Source organism: Gossypium hirsutum, chromosome D06 (assembly GCF_007990345.1).
Source record: "Gossypium hirsutum isolate 1008001.06 chromosome D06, Gossypium_hirsutum_v2.1, whole genome shotgun sequence".
Taxonomy (NCBI): domain Eukaryota; kingdom Viridiplantae; phylum Streptophyta; class Magnoliopsida; order Malvales; family Malvaceae; genus Gossypium; species Gossypium hirsutum.
In genome coordinates this window covers 37855030-37865927 of record NC_053442.1, presented here as the reverse complement: position 1 = coordinate 37865927, position 10898 = coordinate 37855030, and positions in this window count along the sequence as shown.

Genomic DNA, 10898 nt, shown 5'->3' with positions numbered 1-10898 from the left:
TCAATCTTGTCACACTCGTTAGTTGAAGCTTTGAATGCAGAGAAAGAATAAAAAGGAAAAGAAGTAAGAGACATTTAGATTTCTACAAGGTGAGAGTATTGTCAATAATGCTATGAAAGAACAATTATTTTTTTGTGCATCTTCCTCATTTCAAACTCGAGATATTTGCTAAGATGATTAACCCTATTAGCATTCGAAATACCACTGAACCATCTATTTGTTTGTGATTTAGTTGAAGGGTTGAGGTAGAGTTCAGGTTTGTTGAAATCAATAAGAAGGCCAAATAAGTTGCAAAAATTGGTAAGAATAGCCTTGATGGTTTTGCAAGATTAGACAAGCATTGAAGAAAATTAGCAACAAACAACAGGTGATTGATAAAGGGTGTCTCTATAAATTTTCACGCCTTTTATGACACATTAACTTTACTTTAGAAAATTAATGAGAGGGTGTTCATGTAGAGGACGAAAAGATATGAATTTGACAAAGTCTCGTAAAGGACTAGAATGGTTTGGTAAGTGAATTGTTTACCTAGATTTGTGGAGATATATTGGTGGGTTAGATTTACCTATATTTTTTTATTGAAATCCATGCCTTCAACTATGGCTTTAAGAAAGTTTCAACTAAACTTATTGAAAGCCTTGCTTATATAGATGTTAAAATCAATCAGAGGTCTTTTTCCCTTTGTCTTCCTCCTAATAGTGTGCAAAATTTCACTTCCAAAAATAATGTTATCTAAAATAAGGTGACTAGGGACAAACATATTTTGGTGGCATGAGATAAAGCTGGGAAGAGTTTTCTTAAGTTGGTTGGTATACCTTTGATATGATCTTGTAGGCCACATCGCAAAGGTTGATATGAGCCTAAAATTGTTTTGAGAGGCTTGAGAATCACCTTTAGGGATGAGAGTAATTATAGTTTTATTGAGCTCCTCTAGCATAAATCCCAAGTGAAGGAAGGATAAGGTAGAGTTAGTGCTAAGATGTCATACTTTGTCTTAGAAATGTTGGTAGAAAAAATTGAATTTATTATCGATCCCTGGAACTTTTAGAGCACCAATTTGGAGCGCAACCTCTTTGACTTTCTCCTTTGTGAAGGCTTGATGTAGGAAGAGTTTTTCACCCTGGGAAAAAGGTAAGGAATAATGAGTTCCCTTTATGTCTCGGTTATAAATCCAAAAATGGAGATGTTTAGTTTACAGTAGATATTTTTGAAATGATAAAAAAAAGACTTTGTTGAGTTTTTTTGTGTGTCCTTTAGATAGGTGTAGTTGTGTATTTATATGATATGATTACTGTTTATAAATGTGATATCATAGGTAGGTTCCATGCATGTCGACATGTGCCCTACTCTAGGTTTAACATGTGTTTATATAATGTGGGTTAGGCTATGTGACGAAGTGTGAACCCATATCGTGCGGTCTCATAGAATGGTGCGAGTGCCTTACACACGAACCCATAGTGTCATGCAAAATTGAAGTGCGAACCGTGTAGAACCCGACTTAGACCCAATCGGGTTATAGGTCTGTAATAGTAAGTATCATAATAATTTGTCCTCACCTGGTTCGAAAAAGAGTTATAAAGTCTTTTCTTAGAAACTGGTTTTATGAGACAATAGGTAACATAAGGAGAAGCTTATTGAATAAATTTTTATACCTTAACTTGCAACGTACACTTCGCCATGTGTCAAGAAGGGGTACAATTGTAAGTAACTGATTGTGCCTTTATTCTCAGATATATAAATTGTTAAAGTGTGAAAAACCTTTTTAAAAGGAAGTTACCTAAACCTTAAAAATTATATTATTTGAATATAAGATTGTGTAGAAGAAGCCGTTGTTGAGAAGAACAATTTCAGAGGTAATTTCTCTAAAATTTCCATCGTTCTTTTAATATCTTCTAGTTTTATTAGAACACCATGGCTAGGACTAGAGGAAGTGGTCGCATTATTCAGAACATCCCTTCGCAATGCCATGAAGTGAGTATTCCAGTGGAGGTTGATGCCTATGTTTGCACTAAGAAGGTGGAAGAAATGAATCGCATTTTGGCTGTTCGGGGAATTCAGGTACCGAACTTCACTTATGACTTCTCAATCCCTGAAGGATTAAATCGGTTGAGCGACACCAACGACGGTATTTTTACTTCCACTGCACGTGATAGAGACATGTTTCTTTTTATCACTCCACCCCTTCTTTTGTCACCTTCTTGATGAATACATGATATCTCCGGGGCAGTTATCTGGTTTTTCATGGTGAGTCGCAATGACATACTTCATTGAGTGCAATCGATGGGAGAAAGTGCATTGATTGCTGTTTTTCAAAAGTGCATTGATTGCTGTTTTTCAAAATTTGTACCAACTGAAGGCCTAAAATCGAGGGGGTTCAGTGGGTTTATTTTATTTCTCTCTTCGTGAAGATGTGGAATCCATTACTACGAACTGGTATTCGAACCTTCGCCTAAACTGCTGCAAGTACATACATATTAAGTATAAGCTTAATAGTGGCTTTGACTATATATTCTAACAAAATTTTTCCTCTTTGTTTAATGGTAATAGGGGATGCTAACTTTGATAAAATATCAGCTTTGGTGTTCTTCGTTCTTGATAGTTGTCTAACATATGCTTTATCAAACTGAGTGAGTAGTTAAGTTGCTAGGGAGTGGTATTTCTTGAAGCTTGGCTCTTTTACTTCATACTCACCATTCATCTACTTCGTTACAAGCTAAAAATTTGTATATATGACCAAATTCCCTTTCCCCTAGCTGTAGAGCCAATTGTAATCCTGACATTAGTGTCTCGTACTCCACAGCATTGTTAGATGCTTGGAAGCCAAAATATAGTATATATTGCCACTCATTTTCATTAAGATCTTCTAGAAGAACACCTGCTCTTGACCCAGTCTTCGCTATGGAGCTAGCAACATAAACTGCCCAACACTTTGGCTTAGCAACTGAACTCATTTGCCTCTGTTATGAGCTAAATACATCTTGTGTGATGAATAGAATATTCTTTTTAGAGGCAAATATGCATTTATAATAAAACATCACAAAAAAATAAGTATTTGTTAAGTAAAATTCTGATAATCTTGTGTGAATGATAATGTTCGAAATTAAAATTTACCTCCAGGGTTTGATAATTTATGAAAAAAGCATTCCACCATAAAATCGGCTAGGACCTGAGCCTTGATTGTTGTTCTTAGGGGCATATTCTATTCCAAACTCAGCTAATTCAGTTCCTCATTTGGTCATTCTACCTGAAGTATCCACTCTAGACAAAATATCTTTGATAGGCTGATTAGTCATAACAATCACATGATAAGCCTGAAAATAAGAATGCAACTTGCGAGTTGCCACAATTAAAGTGAAAATGAGATTTTTTGTCTTTGAATGCATTTGTTCACCTTTCTGTAACACATTGCTAATATAATATACTGGAAATCGGTGAGCCCCATCTGCTCTGATCAGAACCGCTACTACTATTTCATTTGAGGTCGCCAGATAAAGATAATGAGTTTCCTCCACACGAGGCGACATCAAGAGCGGTAGGGATGTGAGATATGACTTGAGCTTCTCAAAAGCAACTTGACACTCTTCTGTCCAACTAAAAGAAGTTCTTAAGGTTTGAAGAATGGTAAGCATTTATCTGCCATCCTAGATACGAACCTATTGGGCGCAACTACCTCTCCGTTAAGCGCTGAATATCCTTAGTGGTAACCAGGGGAGGCATATCTAAAATGGTTTGAATATTCTCTAGGTTTGCTTTTATCCCTCTCTCTAAAACCAAGAAGCCTAGAAATTTTCTTGCTCTTACATTGAAAACACATTTCTCTGGATTCAACTTCATGTTATGAGCTCCCAAGATAGAGATAAACATTGGATATGTCCCCTTAGATTGGAGCTCTTTACCAAGATGTCATCAACATAAACCTCAACATCGCGTCTGATTTTCTCTCTGAAAATCTTATTATCTGGTAGGTTACACCTGCATTCTTCAACCCAAAGGGCATAACTCGATAGCAAAAGAAGCCTTCTATGATAAAGACTATTTTATCTTGATCTTCTGGGGCCATGGAAATTTGGTTATAGCCCAAGAATGCATCCATAAAACTCATGACTTTATGACTTGAGGATGCATCCACCAACCTATCGAGGGTAAAGGAAAACTATCCTTAGGGCAAGATTTGTTAAAGTTGGTGAAATCAATGCACATTCTGCACTTGTTATTAGCCTTCTTCACCACCAAAAATTTTGAAACCTAATTAAGGTATGCCACCTCTCTAATGAAGCCTGTTGAAAGTAGTTTTTGTACGTTTTTCCTTATGGCCTTCATAACTTGTGGAGCAAATCTTCTTTTCTTCTGCTTAACTGGCTTGATCTCAAGAGATACATTTAACATATGAACGACCACTTAAGGATCCACACCAGACATGTCTGTAGCTGAACATGCAAAAATTTTAGAGTTCACCCTTAAACACTAACCAAGTCCTCTTTTTCCTCCTCTACCAATGTTGGAGGAATCTTTACAAACTTATCCGTGTTATCAAAGAATAACTGTAAAGTTTTTGACCTCTATTACTTATTTTTTATGAGTTCTTTCTTCACCTCTGACATCTAAACTATCCAAGTCCAAAACTTGACCAACCACTCCTGTCTACTGTGAGCTTTATCCCAGCGACACCAGTTCGTGTGTTTGTTTGATTGATAACAGGTGACACTGTTTAGCTGTTCGCTGATTAGACTTAATAAAACCTATCCTTATTTTTGTAGGAAACTTGATCTTCATACAAAAAGTTGTGATCATCATCTTTGCCATTCTGATGGTGAGATGTCCAAAAATTGCATTATAGGCCATTGGAAGGTCTACGACAAAAAATTGAACATATTCCATTGTAGTGTGCTCACCATCCCCCAAGGTAACGGGTAAACTAATGCATCCTTTCACCTCAATTAGATAGTTTACAAAACCATACAAAGGGCTTTCCCTCCTCTTAGTTTTCTCTTTACACCCCATTTTTTGGTATGCATCCGAAGTCAACACCTCTAAAACGCTCCACTATCAATAAAAATTCTCTGTAACTCTAACCCTGCTATAACTGCTGACACTACCATTGGATCATTTCTTTCTTTATCACACACCAAATCCTCATCATTAAATTCCACCGTTCATTTTTCTTGTTGATGCAACAACCTTTTTGGTGAACTAATTGACATTACACTTCTAAGATGAGCCTTCTCTTTGTGTTGGAGGTCGTCCACTCTTCATCTGTACCAATTATCACATGTATTGTACCTCTAACTTTTTGCTTACCCTTATCATCTCTTCGCAAAGTTTGACCTGACGATGTAGCATCCCGAGCCACAAAATCTTTAAGCTCTCCATTCCTCACTTCTTCTTCAATAGAATCTTTCAAAGAAGAACAATCTTTTGTCTTATGTTTTTCGTCATTGTGAAAATTACACCTGTCCTTCAAGTTTGACCTGGACTAATTATGTGACATGGGTGGAGTTCTTTGCAAGATGCCTAAAATTTTAACCTGACTAAGAATTTAGACACGTGTGGCATTTAAGGGAGTATAGGTTTCAAATTTTCCATGAGGAACATACCTTATTGTGTGCTAAACTTGAGATCATTGAAATGGTCTCGATGATTCATTTTACGAATAAGTCCTCTGTTGTCCCCTCCTTGTATGCGTAGACTCTGAGAAATAGGGACATGATGACTGCAAACTCCTTGTCAGTTTCTAAACTGTTTATCATCCCCTCTAGAAGGTATTGCGAGCCGCTCTCTTAATTTTTTCTACTTCAGCAAACTGATGAGCCATCTCATACAAATCTGCCAAACTCTATGGCCTATTATAAGTGAATGAATATTGCACATGTTCATTCTAAAGACCCATGATAAAGTCATTAATGACCTACTAATCATACAAATATTTTGTGTTTAGCATTGCTGCATGGGAACGTTTAACATAATCTTGTAAGGATTCTTTATCCCTATTTTTTATTGACATCAAACCCATAGGATTTCTTATTATTGTTCTATGAGCTTGAAATCTTCCCAAGAATATTTGGCCCAACTGTGAGAAGCTCTAGATGGAGCCCTATAGTAAAAACAAATACCAATCTTTCGCACTTCCTTTGAAGGGCCGTAAAAAAGGCTTTAAACTTTGTAGCATCAGAGGTCCCTAGCACATTCATATAATCATTGTACTACATGAGATGTTTTCGTGGATCCCTTCTTGCTTCGAACATTTCCTTCAGAATGTTAAACTCAACTGGTAGACTCACAACTAGTATCTCAGAAGCCAATAGATTGTTTGAACAAAACAACCAGTCCATATATTAGGCATTTGGATGCAATGCTCTCACATCTCTACGCAGAGCATCCATTTCACTCTGCCACGGTTTTGCATGTGCCTCTACATCCTTCTCATGGGTAGACATGAATTTATCTAGAAGATCAGAGTTGTCAAACTGAATTTTCCTCCTCAACTTTTCATTTTGTCTTAATAGTTCTTACTGAAATGCTTGCTGCTGTTCGAACTTAGCACTTTGTTGAGCCATCTACTCCTTTATCAACCTCAGCTGCTCCTACAAACCTAACACTTGTTGTGGCAATGCTCCCTGATCAGAGGAAAATGAAAATCCATGACCAGAAGGAGCGTTGAGATCTAAAGAGTTGGAAACACTTGCATGGCCCAAGTTACCAAAATTCTCTGGTCGGTCGACAAGCCAACCAACAAAAATGTCTATCTCGTTGGGTTGACTTCCAGTGCCAAAACCTCTTGCTTGTCCTGACGGGGAATTAGTTGGGAAATTCTCATTGGGATGAGTAATTTTGGTTTTTTAGCAATATGAAGATCAGAAGTCTGTCCATGCTCACAAGCACCATATTATTGAGTGTTTCTGTGTGTCCTTTAAATGGGTTTAGTTGTGTATTTATATTATATGGTTATTATTCAGAGATGTGATATTGTAGGTAGGTTTCATGCATGTCGACATGTACCCTACTCTAGGTTTAACACATGTTTATACGATATGGGTTCACCTTTGTGACTGCGTGCAAACCTACATTGTGTGATCTCATAGAAGGGTATGAGTATCTTACACGCAAACTCATAGAATCACACAAACTTGAAGTGTCACGTGTGAAATGAAATGCGAATTGTGTAAGTATACACGTCGAATCAAGTAATAAAGTGATAAGTAAGCTCGTTTCCACAGGGATTGAATTAGGTACAAAAGTGGTCAAGTTATTATAACAAATTATGATTAATGCTATGGAAAAACAAAGATAAGTATGCAGTGGTAATTTAAAGGAATAAAAATGTGTGCTAAATGTGTATTGACTAATACTGGAAAATGCTAAGGCAAAGCAAGAGTAAAAAGTCTATGGCAATTACGAGAATAACTACATGAATAATATGTAATGAACAAGTAAATAACTAAATATGTTATGGCAAGATGCTACGATAAAGGATAGAGGATATACGATGTTGATTTGGAAGGTCGGGATTACTAAGAATCTACCCTTTTTATCAATAATGCCTCAGCAAAATCATACTCAACATACTGCTCAGAAGAGTTTTAAAATGGTTTGCTTCTTTCGAGAGCAAAAACCTCAAGTTATCTTGCCTTAAGCGATATATGTCTATAGGCCTTTAGCATGGTATCCTACATTGTTTTGTTTTCTTTCCATATGAACGTTGCTCTATATCTAAAGTCTATTACAAGTATCGGTCGAATACTAGCTCATATCATTCAATTTCAGTATAACTAAATCCAACATTTTCAGAATTACGTTAGTTTATGGGCATGTTGCACAGTCATCTATGTCTAGGGATTTGCATGCATACAATTTAGAAATAAAAATAATTGAATGAAACAGTAAATTAATTCAGATCTATGCTTTAACCATCAAATAAAATAAAGGTTTCATTATGTAATCCCAACCCTATGAAATTTAGCTTATGGGTTGGCAAGTAAAATTTAAAACCAAAATATCATCCAACATCGTTTCAATCAAATCAATTCACGAAGGAACAAAGTAAGAAATACGAAAGAACTTTAGGAAGATAGCTTTCGCTTGTCCAGTTCACACTCCAATGGCCTGTGGTGGCTGAGAGGGACTGACTTCGTCTTCCTCTTTCCATCTCTACTCAATCGCTACCTTCTATTTTTTTGCCTCCAAATCTCCACACAGTTTAGGGTTTCCTCATTTGGGTTTTTATAAGCTTTTTCCCTAAGGTAAATCGAACAGCCCATGATATCTTCTCCTCTTTTTTAGGTAGATTTTTTTTGGTACAAGTAGAGTTGGGATAAGACTAGTATGCATTGAGTGTTGACTCGGTTATCTTTCTGGAATTGCCACGGCTACAAGTTGGCAAACTATCCAACCTTTTGCCCCGACAAACCTTCACTCATTTATTTATTTCTCCACATCTTACACATTCCAAACCACCAAACAAAACCCTTCCATAAGTAATTAAAAGTTCCTAATATTTAAACACAGTCCAAGATCCTAATGCAATGATAAAAATACTAATGAAATGTCCTAAAATGCAACTAAATATACCTAAGTTCAAACAATTATTTAGGTTTGAAGGCAACAAATATAACTCTTTTTAAGACTTATCACACCCCCAAACCTGAGTTATTGCTTGTCCTCAAGCAAAATATGCATGAATGCAAAACTTTTACTAGCACAGGTAACCATCTTGTACTGCTAGTCTATTTAAAGAATAATATATTCATCAGTTCTCAGCAATCTTCTTTCTCTAAAACGTGTTCAAGTTTCAAAGGTTCACTCAACAAAGGCAGTGTAGAAAATTTCTCCTTATAAACAAAATTTGCTAATTACTCATGTGTGATTTCTGGCTATAGCAAACATCTCCTAATTTACTCAATTCATTTGTTACCTAAACTCAAGTTACTTTGTAGCCCTTTCTCTAAGCCTACTCAAAATATTTATTTGTATTTGTTTTTTTATTAAGTATATTTAAGGATTTAGCATGTTACAAAATTCTTTGACTTGATAATCAAAATAGAGCATGCACTGAATTACCTAGTACTCAATCATGTAAAAATTTAAATAAAAATCACTCTTGAAGCTAAGGCTTTTGACTTAGAAGATGGATGGGGCAAACAACTACCTCTTAGCTACTCAACCCGTTACTATATTGGAGTGCCCCTAATTTATTTTCTTTTTTATTGCACACTCTTACTTAAACTCACCTTTCTAGTCAACAACATGATGGAGCAAACAAAGTGGTGTTGACTTACTCTGTAATTCTAAGCATTTGAGTGCCTACTATCCTTTATTTTAATAATGTTGTGGTAATATGACTGAGTTTGGCTTCAAAAGTCCTTAAATTCATTAAAAGGCACTTGCCATAAAAAAATTGAGTATAGGACATCTCATTTTTAGGAATTAATTTTCAAGCAACCTAACCTAAGCTAATTTCACCTAATCCACTTTCACATGTTCTAGGTATATTGAAGAATTTAAGCTCATCATTGAACATCATAAGTTAAGATTGTAATCCTCGTAGGAAAAATAATACTTAATAGTTACATGGCAGTGGCAAAACAATTTTAACTATACTAGAATAACTATACTAAAATGATCATACATACTAAATATAAAAGGCAGCCTAAATGTACAATACACCCCCAAACCTAAAGGATACATTGCCCTCAAGGTATGTAAAAATATAAAACATGAATGCGATAAGTTATATATGAATAGAAAAATGGCATGGAAAAACAAATAGAATGTATGATGTAACGAAAGAAAGAAAACCTCCTTAACTTGGAGTGAAGTATGGTTACTTTATTCTTTTTTGCAGTTAGATTTGCGTGCACAGATCTTATAACACATTTTCCTTTTCATTGGGTGCATATCTTCCCCTTCGTTATCAAACTCCATGATCTCATTAATAAGATGATCTATCATAAATGAAAATAACGCTAAGTAATTAAAGAAAAAAATAATAAAAATGAAATTAAAGTAAAGTACTTAAAGAAAAGAAAGATAGAAAAGATTTTTTTTACACTTTTTCCAATTCCGTAACAATTTGGAGTTGTCGTGTCTCAGAGAGATTGAGTTGCTTCTGCAATTGACCGAGTGAGTTAAGCACTTGTTGCTCAAATGAATTGTTGCAGATAGAAGATTTTGTTGTGGCAAACGTCTTGCAAACTCTTCTTTCACTGTTGTTTCTAGAAAACCAAGGGCATGGCATTCTTTATTATCATCTGCACATTTCAAAGCATCAAATACATTGAAAGTAACCTGCTGATCATTTACCCTCATATTCAGTTCGCCTTTTCACACATCAATTAAAGTCCTACCTGTAGCAAGAAATGATCTTCCGAGAATAATTGGCACATTTTTGTTAGTTTCACATTCTAAAATAAGGAAATCTGTCGAAAAAATAAACTTATCTACTCTTACTAGTTTGTCTTCAATTTTAACTTCCGGATGTGCGTAGGATAGCTCAGCTAGTTACAACGTAATCATAGTAGGTCTTACTTTCCCAATTCTCAGCTTTCTGAAAATAGAAATAGGCATTAGATTTATACTTGCTCCTAAATCACATAATGCCTTACCAACATACTGATTTCCTATTGAACATGAGATAGTGAAACTCCTTCGGTCCTTCAACTTTAGAGGTAACTTATTCATCAATATCGCTGTGCACCCTTCAGTGAGAGCAACAGTCTCAAATCCTCCCATTCTGTACTTCTTTGACAGTATATCTTTCATAAATTTCACATAATTGGGCATTTACTCTAAAGCTTCTACTAACGGTCTGTTGATATAGAGTTGCTTCAAGACCTCCAAAAATAATTTGAATTGAACATACTATTTAGAATGTTGGAATCACTAAGAAAAAGGTGGAGGTGGTC